Source organism: Manis pentadactyla, chromosome 3, assembly GCF_030020395.1.
Source record: "Manis pentadactyla isolate mManPen7 chromosome 3, mManPen7.hap1, whole genome shotgun sequence".
Lineage (NCBI taxonomy): Eukaryota > Metazoa > Chordata > Mammalia > Pholidota > Manidae > Manis > Manis pentadactyla.
In genome coordinates this window covers 70,033,588-70,050,081 of record NC_080021.1, presented here as the reverse complement: position 1 = coordinate 70,050,081, position 16,494 = coordinate 70,033,588, and the positions used below count along the sequence as shown (strand labels likewise).

At 41.5% G+C, this 16,494-nt stretch overlaps 1 protein-coding gene across 3 annotated transcripts in view; it reads left to right on the top strand.

The window, feature by feature from the left end:
- SGK3 (serum/glucocorticoid regulated kinase family member 3) overlaps positions 1-16,494 on the top strand; it is a 176,961-nt gene that overhangs the window by 89,683 nt on the left and 70,784 nt on the right. Inside the window, exon 1 of one of the 3 annotated variants that reach the window (XM_036886221.2) lies at positions 2,343-2,493. The exons of 1 other annotated variant lie outside the window; for it this stretch is intronic. The gene's annotated coding sequence lies outside the window, so the exon portion shown is untranslated. Of the gene's footprint in view, positions 1-2,342; positions 2,494-4,828; positions 4,982-16,494 lie in introns of those variants that run through there. One more of the 3 variants, XM_057498026.1, reaches the window with a different exon arrangement.

Genomic DNA, 16,494 nt, shown 5'->3' with positions numbered 1-16,494 from the left:
GAAAAGTTCCAAGAGTCTATAATCAATAGCCTCTGGTACAACCACTCTGTAAAATGAAGTGTGACTATTGTTTAGTCTGCTTATTTAATACTTCTTAAATCTCCAGAATATTATAAAGCTTTGCTGTGAGTAGTGATTTATAGATTGTTTGGGCCATACTTCAGAGCCAGTGACATTTTCAAAACACAAGGGGCCATTGATAGATTGCAAATCAGTTTTCACTCTTACTTAGCTGAACCAGTTTGCAAACTTGGTTCAGCTTCTACTTGTGACATCTGGGTACAGTTGCAGTTAGGAAAATTTACTCTCTGAGGATATTAATGGCATGTAGGGCCCCCTAACATAAGCAGTTTACTATGATTTGAGGGTTTCCTTCTGGAACACTAAAAACTTTTTTAGTCCAACTCTAAGAAGTGCTGTATGATTCTTGTTTATCTTATGCTTGAGATTTTATTTGAGATTAGAAGGGGAAACTCTTGCAATCTTATTTGCATGAAAAGAAAAGACCACTATTTTAATTACAGCAAGGGAGAAAGAGAGTATAAGGAAACCTGAAAATAATCATAGACTGATGAATGTATTTTTAAGCACTTGCCATTGGTTATATCACTTGTTTGGGCAATTGGGTGAAAAAGGAATAGGTAGGGGACTATTTATTTTTATACCATGAATCTCAAAAGATTTAGTTTTCAAAATAAGTCTTATTTAATAATAATTTATTTTTCCTTTTTTTTTTGAATCAGTAACATTTAACTGTCCTTCAAAGCTTTGATTAGCATGAAGTGACTGGTTTACTTCAGGGTTATATAATTTCAGACAAAAACAGGAAATCTTGTTGTTATGGGTAAACTGAGTAATTGTAGATGAATATGTAATTTTTAAAGGCTTTTTGAGATATTGAAAATAGCTTTTTCTTCCTGGATTGGCTGGGGCTTGGGGACTATCCAGTAAGTAGCATACCGTTTAGTTTTGGAGATAAATGTTATAAAAGAAAATAAAACAGTGTGGCCTGCTAAGTTTCAAGTTGGATGGCACAGACCCTAAGTATTACAGTGTAGCATTTTATTGCACAGAGAGGTCCCTGAGCTAAGCTATTATAGACCAGACTGGTAGCTAGGACTGAAAAAAAGGTATTCTGAGCTGAGAAGCAGTGGGTTGAGATATTCAGTGGCAGGAATGTTGGCTGTATATTGTGGATATTGTACAGTGAGGAGACAGTCTGTCAGATGTATGCACAGAGTAGTTGGAGACTAGATGGAAAAAGTAGGTGAGGGTCAGATTGAAGATCCTGAGTTCTTTGAATTTGTACTTTAAAATCGAGTGTGGAAGGTCATTTAGGGGTCAGGAGATCACGTGGCCTAATTTCTTCATTTTATAGGTAAGGAAATTGAGGGCTTCAGATATTGTGACTTCCCTTAAGGCCACACAGCTAGACTGGCTTCTTGGCACTATTTTCTGAAATTCTCCTAGCAAAGGTTACTGTCTGTCAGTCGTGTTTTGTTGGCAAATTGAGCCTGTGTTTCTCCACCATAATTCAATTAGTTATTGACTTGATTCCTTAAATCGTTTTTCACCTTTCAAAATCAAATAAATTAATAGTTAAAATAATTCCTTGCGAGTGGCCTGGTATTTTTCCTTTATCCATACATGGAGTTACAAACCTTGTACACTATGGGTATTAATGCCAAACTCGGCCTGGGTGTAATGGGTCTACTCTCTTGAAAAGTGCCTGAGCTGTTTGAGGGGAGAGGGAATGATTAACATTAATTTAAACCTAGAGTGAGTATTCTTTCTGAGAGTCCTTTCCACCGATTTTTAAAATGACCAAGTAAGATGTGTGGTGGAGGAGGTCAGTAAAGCAATTGCTTCCTTTCCTTGCCCCTCCAAACCCCATTACCAATGACTTCTTATGCATAGAATCCTGAATTCATGTTTGACTCCTACCCTGCCCGAGGAAAATGAGATTGGCCAATGCCCTGAAATGGGAACTCTTGCTTTAAGATGCTCACCCTACCCTACACCTTAGCTGGAACCTGGGAGCGTGCCTTCTCTCTTTTTCCCAAGCCTATTCCTCATCTTACCCCTGTGACTGTCTCCTTTTCCCCTTCCCTCTGCCTGTGTCCTTCCCTTCTTCCCTCCAGGTCCTGAACCCTCAGGCCCTACCCTCTTAATTTAGTTAGGGTGTCTGGGGCTGCCCCCTGCCCGCAGGTCCCCTCGGGTTCAGCGCCACCTAGTCAGGCTGGGCAGAGTGGGTGAGTAGAAGTCACGCCCCTTGCTTTGGGCGGGACCGGCAGCCGAGGCGGCACCGTTGATTGGTGGGGCCTACCTCGGGGGCGGGTCCCGGAGGTCGGGGCGGGACCCGGAGGTCAGACCTGGGCGGAGAGCCCGGCGGAGGCCGCTGGGGGTGGGAGCTGCGGTCCCCGGACGCCGCGGAGTGTGGCGCAGCTGAGGCGGCTCTTTCCGCTCTTTACGCGCCGGGCGTTGGTCCCGAAGGTAAGTGTGGGGAGGGGTCCTGGTGCCTTGTGGGCCAGGTGGGAAGACCCCGCGGGCACGCCCCAGCAGGTGTGGTTTGGCCGGACCGGCCCCGGTGCACTTAACGCGAGGAGTAGGCGCGTGCGGCGCGGCCGGGCGGCCGCCCCCCGCGGCATGAAGCCCCGAGGGAGGGAGACACCGGTTCGAGCTCTCGCTTGGCAATGCTTGTTCACGGCATTAGCTACTGGACAGAAATTTGCGTTGCTCTCTCCACCCCAAATCTCGAGAGGCCTCAGGTACTGTACAGATTTTATATTCTTTAAGATACATTTCTAGTTCGCGGTTCGGGACTGGAGGAGATACTCGTTAGTGGACTTGCCGTGCGACTTCGACTCCGTGTTAGTTTGCAGGAAGAGTGCGACCAGTAATGGGACTGTTATTTAAAGTAGGGTAGCTGTACGTAGGCAGTGTATTGTAGACATTTAAGGCTCAGGCTTTGAAGCCAGAGCGCCCGGATTTGAAGTAACTGCGAAAACTTGGGCAATTAGCTTAACTTCTTTATGCCTTTGTTTCTACATATGTAAAATGGGGATAGTGATAGTTCCACCCTTATAGGATTGTTGGGCAGGACTAAATGAGTTAAAACTTAGTGCCTGGCACACAGTCCACACCAACGTTGGCTATTTACTTCATTTTGCATTCAGGTGGGCATTAATTTTCAAAGGCATCACCACCAGAAACCTTTTTGCACACCTGTTGCTAGGAATGCTTAGGGATTCTTTGGGAGCAGTTTTCAAAGATTCAGTTCCACTGGAAAAGCTCTCATTACTTTTTTCTTGTTCTAGAGATGGGATCATCCCCCTTGTTCCAAAGCAAGTCCACTGTCAAATGATAAACTTCAGAGTCTTAAAAGTTGTTCTAAAAGAGGGATGAAAAAGCTAGCACTTTTAAAATGAGTTTAGCTTCATTTTAAACACCATGCTTTTGAATGGTTTGTCCCAAAAAAGTTCATATCACTTTATACAGAACTTGTAAGTTGTGCTGTTGTGGGTGGGTGCTTATTTGTGTAATTATTGCAGAACTAAACCAGAGAACCAAATACATAGACTAAACATCATAGGAACCATAACTTGCCACACAGAATTTCAGAATTGAAAAGAATCTGAAAAGTCAGACCAGTTGCCCTTTACAGATAAAGATGAACCCCAAAGGCCCAGAACCAAGCTGAGACTAGAATTCAGCTCTGCTGAGCTACAAATTATAAAATCAAAATATGACAATACTTTTAGTTTTGATAATTGTACTGTTTTTATTTTTGACAGTTTTATAGTGCTGTGAATGGTTTTTCTCTCAGCAACATCCTGCTTGGTAGCTTAATTGCATGATTCATAATCATTCTCCAGCACCTTTGATTTAAATCACAAGTCTCAAAGTTGCTACATCAATGATTGCTTTGAGAAGGAGATGATTGTCTTCTTAAGCTTTGTACAAACATGTTCTAACAGTGCTTTGGTTTTGTTGTTTCCAAATGCAGTCTTTTTATCCCATGTAGGGAAGGTAAACAGCCATTATGAACAAATGGACCTACTAGCAGTTTGTTATCACTGCCTCATTGGTAAGGTTTTCTTCTATGGGTTGGATAGGGTCAGGAAGTAAAACACTGAGTGCTAGCCCAAGGAAATGGGACTGGGTCACCAAAGTGAAATGTAATTGCTAACTTCAAAAGGGTCATAGAGTGAAATTATTTGGAGATATTTGTGTGTTAGTTGCTGACTCTCCTGGCTCCTTGCATAGCTCACTCAGGAAATTCTAGTAACATTTGTTCAAATATTACTATCTCATAAAGACCTTCCTATTTAAAATTCCATACAACCCACTCTCTGTAATATAAATTTATCTATGTATTTATTCATTACCTGTTGTCTACCACTAGAGGGTAAGTTCCATGAAGGCAGGAGTACTTGCCAGTTGTGTTCACTGCTGTATCCTAAGTGCTTGGAAACAATGCCTAGTCCCAGAAAGTGTCAGATTTGTGATCTGATGCAGACATTTCTAGGTAGGGCTAATAATTACTTAAGCCATTTCACTGTCATTTTGCCCTGCTCTCCCCTTCCCCCATTTCTAGTTATTTCTCCTAGTAACCCAGGAATAAAAACTTGAGGCAATATTTAATTCCTCCTCCTACCTTACACTCCACATGCAAAATAGCTACTGACTTGCTTCTCTTGTCGATTTTTTTGCAAGCCTGCCATTCCTATTGTTGCTAAGCCCCTCTTTCTTCAAGCCCTCTTCAACTTCATTCCCTCCTCTATGCCTATAGACCTTTAAGTTCTCTTTTCAAGTGCCTTCGCATTGTCATCATCTGCAGAATGAAATCCAAACGAGCCTGATGATCTCAAATCCACATTTCCAGCCTCTGTCTCCAAATACAGAAAAGTGATTTCCAACTTATGCTTGTAAATGTGGAAGTAAAATAGGCTCTAATGAAAATGCTCTATAAAATCCCAAGGTGAGTATTGCTTCATGACAGTTTCTCTTTCTATTTGTATTTACTGTGTCCTTTCCCCAAAGTGAGCAGGAATTCAGACAAACTGGACTAATGGCTGTTGTTTGTAATGAGGACTTTTGCTGCCCTTTCTGTTTTGAATACCTAGCCTTCAGAGCCTCCTTCACATGTCACCATTACTCCAAATACTTAGAAAAGTTCAGTTGGAAGTAGTTTTTCCTTGTTCTAAATCCCAGTGACTTTTCATACTTGTCTAAGAGAATCGATCACAGTATATTTTCATTTGTCTTTTTTGCTACATATAAGCTCCTGGAGGACAAGAAACATGCACACACAAATTTCAGTTAGTTTTTTAATGGAAAAATAAGGCACACACCCACTAAAAAAAAAAAACCATCTGTTTTAAAAATAAAAGTGAACGTAAAGTTCTGTTTAATAGGTTTTTAAGTCATTAAATTTTGGACTTTAATGATCATTTCTACATTATGGACAATTAAGGCAGGGGGCAACTCAGTACTAAATAAAAAGATCCAAATGCATATATATTGAGATCTAGATTCATACAAGGAAGTGGGTGTAGAGACAGCAGCATATCCAGCACTGCAGATGATAGATGGACAGGCAGAAGTTAAAAAAAAAACCATAATAAATTCACTCAGGAAACAGTGGGACAAGACAGACTTTATGGAGCAACATCTGCAGCTTTGGCCTTTCTTGTGGGGAATTATTCCTAAGCTTTAATTTGTTTCTGCATCTCTGTGCACAGATAATACTGTATCCCTGCTTTGTTTTCTGAACTGGTTAGAACTGAATGTTCTCTTCCTCTTTCTGATCTGCAGAAAGTAGTTGACTTTCTTTCTCTTCATTTTTCAAACTGATAAAATGTTCATACTTCTTATTTTCCTGGTTATATGGGGAAAGACATATGCCAGAAGTATTTAGTTCTTACGAGAAAGGTGATATTTATAAGTATAACTTGAATTATCTATTGTTGAAGCTTCCGATTTTTTAGTTTGACGTCAGTATTTGGTTTAATATATTTTGCTTCATTTCATTACAAATGTATCTTTGCACATATTTCAGTAGAGTGAATGCTTTTGTTTTACTTGTGACTTTTTCTAATAGATTAAAACTTGCTTCTGGAACTTGGGTAGATATTTCTGAATTTAATTTTATCTTTTCTTCTCCCATATTGCCTCCCACCTCAACTGTGGTTTTCCCATTCTACGGCATGCATTTTTAGACTAACTTATTTTCTTTGTTCTTGATTTTGAGTACTTACAGATATTGCCTAAATTTATTTTACCATTCCTGGGATAAAGCTGCAGTTTTATTGATAGGTAAGAGTTGGCAGGGAAAATATATATAAAAGTCCTGATTTTTGAAATTTAAGACTTCAAGATAAAATTCTTCATAATATCTTTACCAATAACATAGCTTTGTATAAAGCTATGTACTGCAATTCATATTTAAATTTAAATTGTACCATAATTTAAATTACACATAAATATATCATGAACTGGTTGTAAATTTTGTCCTTTGGGAATTTTCTTCTAATATGCAAACCAGCAAAGTTTTACTGTCAGAAGAAGAATCTTGAAAGCAAATATTTTCTTTGGAGTAGTTTCCTTTATCACACTGTATAAGCATCTGTGTTTACTCTGAGTTCTTGTTTTTGAAAAGCTTTAGTTAAGGGTGTTAACAGGATCATTCATGCAAATAATAACAGTTGGGGCACAGACAAATTACATATCACTAGCTCATGGTAAGCACTGTGTAAGTATCTGTTAAATAAATAATTCAGAATTTTTAGGGAGGATTTTATGAAGATGCTGTAGCATATTAGTATGTATAATAATGGGATTGATCTGGTTGAGAGGGAGAAACTGATGATTCAGGAGACTAATCAAGGAATGATGAGCCAGTGGTTACTTTGAAGATCTCACTTGCACACTTTGACAAAGGGGAATTTTCAAATGTTTGTTGTAAGCATAAACAAACAATGTATAATGAGGCCTACTAAGTGCATGGCAGAAATAAGTCACAGTTTCTATGCTCTAGTCAGGGAGGATCTCAATTAACAATCACCATGCAGTCTAAGATAGCAATAAATACTAAAATGAAGAAAATTTAGGATGGTGACAGGAGATTAAGTAGGTGAAGAAGCACTTTAGTCAGAGTGGTCATGAAGGCTTGTCACTTAGAGGAAGTGACATTTGAACAAAGGTCTCACTGTAAAGAGCTGAAGGGAAAGAATTCCAGGCAGAGGGAAGGAATACAGGTATGAGAGAGTGGATATGAGAATGTGCTCATTGTGTGTGTGTGAACTGGGAAGGGGCTGTTCTGACCATAGTCTAGTGAATAGAGGTGCAAGAGGCCCTGGAGGGTACAGCCGGAGAGACAGGAAAAGGTTAGGCCAAGTGGGTGCTGTAGGATTCTAGCAGTTTGGGTTTTCTCCTAAAGGCAGTGGGAAGCAGTGCAAAGGGTTTAAGCAAAGCGGTGAAATTATTAGATTTACAGAGGTCAAAAAAATGGTTCTGGCTTCTGTGGGAGGAATGGATTGGAGGGGGTTGGAGCAGAAGCAGAGCTATCAGGTTGGAGGTTCTTCCTAGAGACTCCGAAATGTAATGGTGATTGTCTTTATGGGTATTTGTATGTTTTGTTTTTGGTGTTGACTCAGTCTGAATTCTCCCCACCTCCCAGCCAGAATGAGCTTTACACTAGGCTTCCTAGGGTCTGCAGTATTTTACCACTGCTAGTTCTGTGTGAATTCTTCCTTCATTTTTATCTTGCCTCATATAATCACCCATCCACCCATCACTCTGCCAGTGATCACAGATCATCCTTGGAAGTGTTCTGTGTCACATCTGCCTGGAAGATACACAGGAGAAGCTTGGGAAGCCAGAATAGGGCAGGTGTTTTGGTGATAGGGGACCCAAAATGGTCCCTTGGGAGTTGAGAAGGCTAGAGCAGAGCATTGCTGTTAAGAGTTCATACCCCTACCCTGTCAGTTCTGGAACCAGCTGAGGGACAAGTCATCATTTGGAGTAAGTTTAGGCTTTCCTCCTTATCCTTATCCTGGCAGTTTTGATTCTAGTATTAGAAAAAAAGGACTGTCAGCTGTTACTTCCATCTCCTCACTCAGCCCCTTCTTTTAATGTCTTTAATGAAATGGAGCCAGTTTCAGAGAACCAACAGACCCATGTCATTTTTTGTTGTTGTTCAGGTTCTTGGACACTCCTATCAATTATGTTGGGTGCAGACTGTCCTTATATATTATGTCTCAACATTGGATGTTTTTGCACATATTTTATTTCTAATTCTTGCACCACTTTTCTTTATCAAGAATCAGGATAATAAAGGATGCCTCAAATAAGAGATGAGATAAACCTAGGAAAAACTAGGACTGCTTTGTGATTACAGAATGAGGGAAAAATCAGAGGGGGTGGATGGGATTTAGAGGAAGGATATATTAGCGAGCAAAACAGGAAAAGTTGTAACTAATTTATCATGTCATGCGTGGGGAGGTGGTGACTCTGGTTTCTTCCTTTGACAGCCGTTAGAATTTTAATTGCTTCTGCTGTGAACTTAATTTACAGATGTGACAAAGATGTGCTTTGTTTCTATTGAAACATTTGGGATATGTTTGGAGCTAGTATTCTGAGAGGCAAAAATAAACAGATACAGATTGTATACTATTACAGTAAACTTTCAATGAAGTAACCAATCGGTTTGGGGTAAGAGTTTCCTGGGAAGGTACTTTAATGTAGTTTAAAATGAAACCCACCTGCTTGGCCTGTTCCCTTCTCAGAAATAATCCTGCTCCCATCCCCACTTCCAGTTCCTTTTCTTATCCTCTGGGTCAGTCCTCATTTCCTAAGCCAGTTCCCATACCAGTCCCTGTGCCATGCCTTGGGACTGTGCATGGATTTTCTCTTGTCTCTTCCTGACTGTCTCTGTCAGCACCCTCCTGTGGGGCTTTTATTTCCAAACTCCCAGCACCCAGTCCTGTACCCCCTGTTGAACAGAACTTCAGCTCTTCCAGGCCTGATTCCTTCCTTTTGGAACAGGATTGTTTTTAATTTCTTAATTGTTCTTGGTGCAAATCACACCCCACCCCCACCGTGCCCTAATCCTTGAGAGTGGATACTAATACTTGTGAATTTATCTACCTTGTAATCTGGTCAGGGCCACTAGTCAATACCAAGCAGTCTTCATGATAGGTGAAGGAAATGGAGATAAGAACCTCTCTGCTTGTATTTTAGAGGTGAAAGGAGAAGAATCGTTTGACTCTAAGTTTTGTTTTTTGTTTTGGCTGTCTGAAACAAAAATGGACAAGATCTAGCATGGTAATTGCATACAATGGACAAAAAGATGGGCACAATGATGAAGGAACAATGCTTAAAAAAAGCCCAACGTCCATCTATTTTAAGCAATATTTATCAATATTTTAATATAACATGAATTTGGACAGTTTTCTATCATGAAGTTTCATCCATTTTTCTACTTTTTACACCCCCAAATTTAAAAAATTTAAGTCTATAAATTTTTGTCTAAAAAAAGACAAGCTAGACTTTCTTTAAAAAAAAAACAACATACTCTGAGACAGCATCCTTTTTTGTGTCCTCTTTTATTTCAAGATGTAGCCCTTGATTGTCCTTGTGATGGGACCAACACTCAGAGGCAGGCCATTCTGTACCACGCTCTTGGTTAGATGCTGATGTGTGTTAAGATGGGCCCCTACTGACGTTGTGCTGCATAAACGTGACCCCTCCTGGTGGCAGAATCAGGAAACTGCTTTTCCTGGGCACAGCTTGCTTTCTGTAACCCCATTGCTAGTGAATACTTGGTGCCCTCTCCTCTTCCACCTGTATCTCCAAAGGTGATTTACAGGAAGGTGATTCATGTAGCAGTATCGTAAGGAATCGAGGGACAGTGTGTGCATGCCAGGCTCTCAGGTCAGAGCTGTGTTCATGCCACAGGGCTGCCACCCAAAGCTGTGTGAGGATGTGGCCTCATAGCCTAGGTTTCTTCATCTGTAAAATGGGGATAATGATACTTACTTCATGGGTTGTCCTGAGGAGTAAGGGATGTGTTAGATGTGAGTGCTTAGAATAGTGCCTGGCATTAGTACTCAATTAATGTTAGTTTCTTAAACCTCATCAAGTGTTCACATTTTGGGCCAGATAATTTTCTGTTGTAGGGGCTGTACTGTGTACTGTAGAATGTTTAGCTCCATCCTTGAACACATAGCCACTAGCAACAACCAAAAGTGTCTCCTAAGAGCTGGCTGGCCTCTGAAAGTTCTGTTCTCGTCTGACCCACTTTATTTAGTCTTGCTGTACTTCCCCGAGTTGATTCCTTAGCTGGATGTTAAGGTTAGTTCTTCCATTCTGGGTTAGTACTGAACTTCTTCTCCTTAGGGCCAAGTGACCCACCCATAGGCAAGCCAGCTGCCACTGGGAACCAGTCTACAGGACTATTTTATGATTCTTTGTCACAGTAAGGCAGATTCTTTCCCTGTTCCTCTTTTAAAAAGCCTAACTTATGTATGAACTTCCCCCAAAGGTCCAACTTTTATTCTAACACAAATAAGGTAGTTGTTTGTTCTCTTCTTTCTCAATTGTGGGGGCTCTTGTAACAGTCCTCTTCTCATTCTGTTTTATTTGCCTGTCTGGCCGTAAGATGATTTTGCAGAAATTCAACTGCTTTAGTTTTATAGAAGAAAAATACATTAAACTGACAGTAATAGTGGAGGTTGCTTTTTCATAATTTTATTTCTGACCACTTAGGAATAAGTTTATGAAACTCTTTAATTGCTTTTGTAGAACTCTTCAGAGCATATATGTTAGAGGCACTGTGGTGTAATGGATGAAGGTTCAGATGCTGACTGCACCTGCTGGGGCATGTAACTTCATCTTCTGTGCTTCAGTTTCTCTTAGGTTTCCTCTCAGGAAGGGTGTTGTGAGGAGCAGCCAGATTAACACATGTAAACACAGTCTGGTTTGTAACAAGCTTGACTACTAAATATAAAGTATTGTTAGCTTGCTGGTTTGATTTATGTTGAAGGAAAGGAAAATCTGAAGGAGAGACAGTGTGGTATAGCACACAAGTACATAGAGATTTTGGATTGGACAGATGTGTACTTGAATCCTGGCTCTGTTGCCAGTTAGCTCGTTGGTAGCGTGGGCAAGTGAATTAATCTCAACTTTTTTCTTCACAGCAACATCTTTATTTCTAATAAATGATTTTAGCTCCTTTTTCCAGAAAAAATTGAGGCAAATAAGTGTGATGTCTTTCAAACTGCTGCTCCCATACCTGCCTGGCTTTATTTTTAGCTAGGCTGAGACTGTATGACAGTCTGCATTTTCATCCCTTCTCTTTGCTCTCACAGTGCACAATGCATGCATCTAACATCATACTTAGTCAACTATTGAAATTTTTGTATTACTTATCAGTATTCCCCATTAGATAAGTTCCTCAAAGGTAGGGTTTTCTCTTATCTTTGTCTTCTATTGCTTAATACATAATGAATAATTTAAAAGTGTTTGTTGAATAGAAGAAACAAAAATTCATTTGAAACAAATTATATATTAGATCCAACTCACCATCCACCTATACAGAGCTAGGTCTTTTACACTTCTCTCAAATCCTTAAAACAACCATATAAAGTAGGTGTTGCTAGCCCCATTTGCTCTAGGGCTCAGATAATACAAATTTGTCCAAGGACTTGAGGTGGAGAATTGTAGCATTTCATCCCCATTAAGAGTTGTAGTCACACAGAGGAGAGGATCACCGACAGGAGCGTTGGCCTCAGAGAGAGGAATGCAGCAACTAGCAAATTGCAGTCGGCGCAGGAGGGAGCAGGGTGAGGAAATACGTATCCTGATCCTTTTCTTCCCACTCCACAACCTGCCTCTGTAGATGAAGTCAAACAGCAGCTAGAGGGCAAAGGAGCCTGTGGGCTTGCAGGCTGCAGAGGTCAGCTTCCATGGAGCAGAGTGGAGATGGATCTGAAAAGACAAATAGAGCATATCCAGCACAGTCCTCCCTTTTTTGTAGTATTCACTCATATACTAAACTCATTTTGTAACGTGGGAAACAGAGTTCTCTCAGTCAACACTTCCAGTTCATTTGTACTCCCACCTGGAACCACTACCAGGGTCCTTCATATAAGGTAAAAGAAAAAGATTAAAATGATACAAAACTGCTATAGTCTGTACTGTAGCTGGTCTTTTGGCTCAAGTAGTAATCATACCTTTTCTCTTCTAGTCCATATTTATGTTCCTCTTACCCTCTGCCAGGATCTTAGCTGGTCAGAGTTGTTGTTCACTAGTGGGGTGCCACCCACCTCCATCCCGTAGGATCCAGGTCCTTAGTAGTCCTGTCTTTATTGGGTTGTTATAGTCTCCCATTGCCCAGGACTGTCGGTCATACATGCCCCAGTGAATGTCCTCAGTTGAGATATAATCTTCCTCCCTCTATTGACTAGCAGCATCTTCACTTCCTCCTGGAAATCCAGGTCAGTCATTTCATTATTTGAGCCACAAATGGCTAGTGGGTAGTCTTAGCTTCCAGTTTAACAGAACTGAACTGTTTCTTAGTGGAAGCATTTCTCCACCAAACCCAGGGATGCAATGGAAAGCAAAAATTGCTTAAGGGATTGTTAGAGACAGTGCTGAGAGGCCCATTCTTGGTTCCTGACCCTGGCGTTCTGGCTGTGTGAGAGAGAGCACTGTATGTTGGCTGCTGGTGCAACACATACACCACATCTTACGGTTCAACTTGCAGTGTTACAGAATGTCGTTTCCTAGCAGGTGCCCCAGCTGAGGCTTCTGTAGCCATTCCACTATTCTGTCAAACAGCCACTTCTAGGTGAAGAGGTACATAGTATGACTAGTGAATTCTGTAGTTATGACCCTGTTGACACACTTCTTTGCCCTCAAGGTGTTCTTTGGTCTGATGTGATGTCATATAAGATTGTATGACAATGAATAAGGCATGCTGTTACCAAGAATGAGAGTTTAGGCTAGAAGCATTTCAGGCAGGGAGGGCAAATTTGGCTTTTATGAGGACAGGTGCTGTCCCAGGTAGCTGATACCTCTGTGAGATGGGTGCCATGTGGGGCTCAGTGTTGGTCTTTGCTGTTGAGGTTGGGCACTCAGCATGGGCAGCAGCTAGATCAGTCTTGCAATGAGGAGGGCCATATTGTTGAGCCCCTATATACTTTCCAGCCTTTCTGCCTTAGCGGCTTTGTCCTGGATCCATGGAGCAAGCAATGGGTGTGTGGGAAAGAGGCTGACTGACATCCATAGGGTAGGTCATCATGACCACCTGATTGCTAAGAGCCTCTCTGCAATGGTTGATCTTTTCTGGGCATTTATGTGGGATACAAATGTTTTCACATTGTGCTGTATTGAAAAGCTCATCCACATATTTCTGCAAAATTCTCCCCCAGTTTTTTAAAGCTAACTTTCCAATCTTGTTCTTACCAACTCCCTAACAAGAAAGTGCTCCATTAGCCACTGCCCACAAGTCAGCATAGATACCTACCTTTGGCATGCATCTCTCCTGACATGCAGGTGGACCGCCATGTGTACTGCTCAGAATTCTGCCCACTGGGAAGATTTCTCTTCATCACTCTTTCAGGAACATCCCTGAATAAGGCTGCATTGCTCTCTTCTGGCCAGTGCTAGCACATCATGCACGTACATCCTTAAAAGATACACCTTTTCCCTTCTCTGGTAGCTAGTTGTAGGATCATTCCCATAAGGGTGGGTTGAGAAAGAGCTAACAAAGAAAGAAGAGTCTGAGCTACCTATTCCTGCAGTTTACTTGTGCTTCCAGACTCACTCAGGCCTAGCCTTGCTTTTATTATACCAAGTGGAATGCTTCTGTACAGTCCAGTTTTATGATTCAGTGGACCAGAGAATTCTCTGTTCATGATGGGCTGTTCTTGTTACACTGTCTCTTGGTTTCCTATGATCAGGTATCTAATGTCTTCCTGGGCTTAATAAGAAGCCAAAAACCAAATGAACCTAAGGTAGGTGGGGGTCAGGGTGCGGTTGTCTACAACTCTGTTATTCTTTTGGTGCTTGTCAGAAGCTCCTTACCCCATCACTGTCTGTCATGTCATTTCTTGTACCAGTGGGTGTGCTGTGGTATATGGGCCCAAGAGTTAGGGCAGCTTTCATTGCTGCAGAGCCTTCTCTTGGAGCAGGCCCCAGTAAAAACTGGCAGCCTCATTGATTACCCAGGATTAGATCAGAGAGCAAATACATGCAAATATGAAGCTTTCCAGTTGTTTTCTTTTCTCAGTGGAGGGGGTACAAGAGTAACCAATTTCTCTCTCTTTAGATGTAACTATAGAAACCACCAATGTGGTAAATTCCTGAACTTCCATGGATTTGATCTTCATCCTCTGGTTTATATGTCTTACAATGGTGTCCTGAGTACTTGCTACTTCTTGTTCACCAGATTCAGTTAACATGTCATTAACATGAGGATCAATCTGTGCATTACTGAGATGATCAAAGCCCCTTCAGACTATATTGTGATAGTGCAGAAATAACCATCAGGTAAGGCAACAAAGGTGTACTTCCATTTCTGCCACTTGATGACAGATTGCATCTCCTTGTCCTTCCTGATAACAATAGGAAAAAAAACATTTGCCAGGCTAGGAGTTGTTTACCAGGTAGCAGGGGTTAGTTACACTGTGTTTCTCTAGCAGAGAGTATCACGTCTCGAACTGCAGCGGTCATCAGCCTCACCATCTAATGTACTTCATGGTGATCCATAGTCGTGTTCCAAGATCTTTCTGACTTTTGTCCAGGTTAACAGGCAAGTTAAATGGGGTTATAATGGGACACAGTGCCCCTGCATGCTTCAAGGTTTCGATAGTGGTACTGATTTCTGAGCTTCCTCCAGGAACATGGTAATAGTTTTTGTTTTACTTTCTTAGTTGGAGAGTTGGTAGAGTTCCAAGGGTTTCTTCATAGCCCTTTTTCATAATGGTTTTTATGATATGGAACAGGCAACCAGTGTGGAGATTTGGCCAGTTGCTATTTCCATTAAAATTCTGGGACTAGGGAAATAACCACAGGTGGGTGTGCGGTTCAGTTAGACTCACCTTGAGATGCCAGGGCTGACTTCATCCATCACCTCTTCTTTGGAATGAGATGAGCACTCTCGTGGACCATATTTTGGGTCTCCAGGAATTAATGTCATTTCAGAACTAGTGTCCAGTAACCCTTGGAAGGATTACACATTTCTCTTTACCCTTGTGAACAGTCACCCTTGTGAATGGCTTCCGGTCCCTTTTGGGGATGATCTGGAGAAAGATTGATGTGATACACTTGCGGCCATGTACAGGGTCACAGCAATCTTAGTTGTAGTCGTTTGTGGTCTAGCATCCATTGAATGTACTCCCATATACACTCCTCAGGCTCCTGCTGGTAAAAATTGTTGAAATTTTGCAAAAGTTTTGGTATAAAGGCAGTCTCCTCCCAGATGAGGCTTTGAACTTCCTTCTGGGTTCTTTTGGGATTGAACTCACATTAGACAATGAAGGGTGGTGGGAATAGGGAATGAGGAGAAAATTGACATCCCTTTGTGAAACAACTTGAAAGGGTTTTGTTACTGGGAGGTTGGGAGGCTCGGTCTCCCCAAAGGGATGAAGGTTGCTGCTTTCTGCAGGATATTCAGCTGATTTTGGATTTCAGCATTCTCAGCCTCATTTGTGTCTGCCCAAGTGTCTGCATCCATAGAATCACTCTTGTTTCTAGCCAGTGCCCTCATGTTAGCAGAAAAACCTTCACATGGTTGCATGTTTAATTGGTTCTGCAACACTTACCATCAAATCCTAGGCTTGATCTTTAGTCCTGTCAGCTTAGCAGCTGTAAGAGAAAACAGTCCTTTGTAACAGCCATAGATTTTTCCACCTCTATTTGGGAATCCATGGCTTTCAGTTTGCACTTCGCTTTGTGCACATTCTCAAAGACAACCAGAAGCAGTCCCAGCCTGTGTCACAACTTCTGAAATAAGCATTTCCATCATCTTGCCCACCACCTGCACTCTATCCTGTGACAACATGGGAGGAAATTAGAGTGATCAAATCACTCAATGTATGCCAGATTATCAGTTTCCCATCCACCCCCTTCACAGGAAGGTTTTCAGAGCAATCATCAAAATGTGCATTCCATTTTGGGAGGGTCTTTTTCCTGGGGTCATTCTTGGTACCAATTACTGCATTGGTCACACAACACATTCAAAAATAATTGAAGGGAATCTGACCAAGGGGCTATTTACTAATCTGTTGTGGACAGGGCTAAGAAAACCAGCAGGGCATGGCAAAACACCCCTTCTACTAACAATGTTCAGAAGCCATTACTACTCCCATGCCTTCAGCTGTAGCTGTGGGAGAGGAGTCACCTGGTAGGAGCTATGGACTTAGGTAGGGAAACCAATGTCTGTCAGAAAGGGAGGAGCAGGGGGAATAAATACCTTAGTATCTCGCT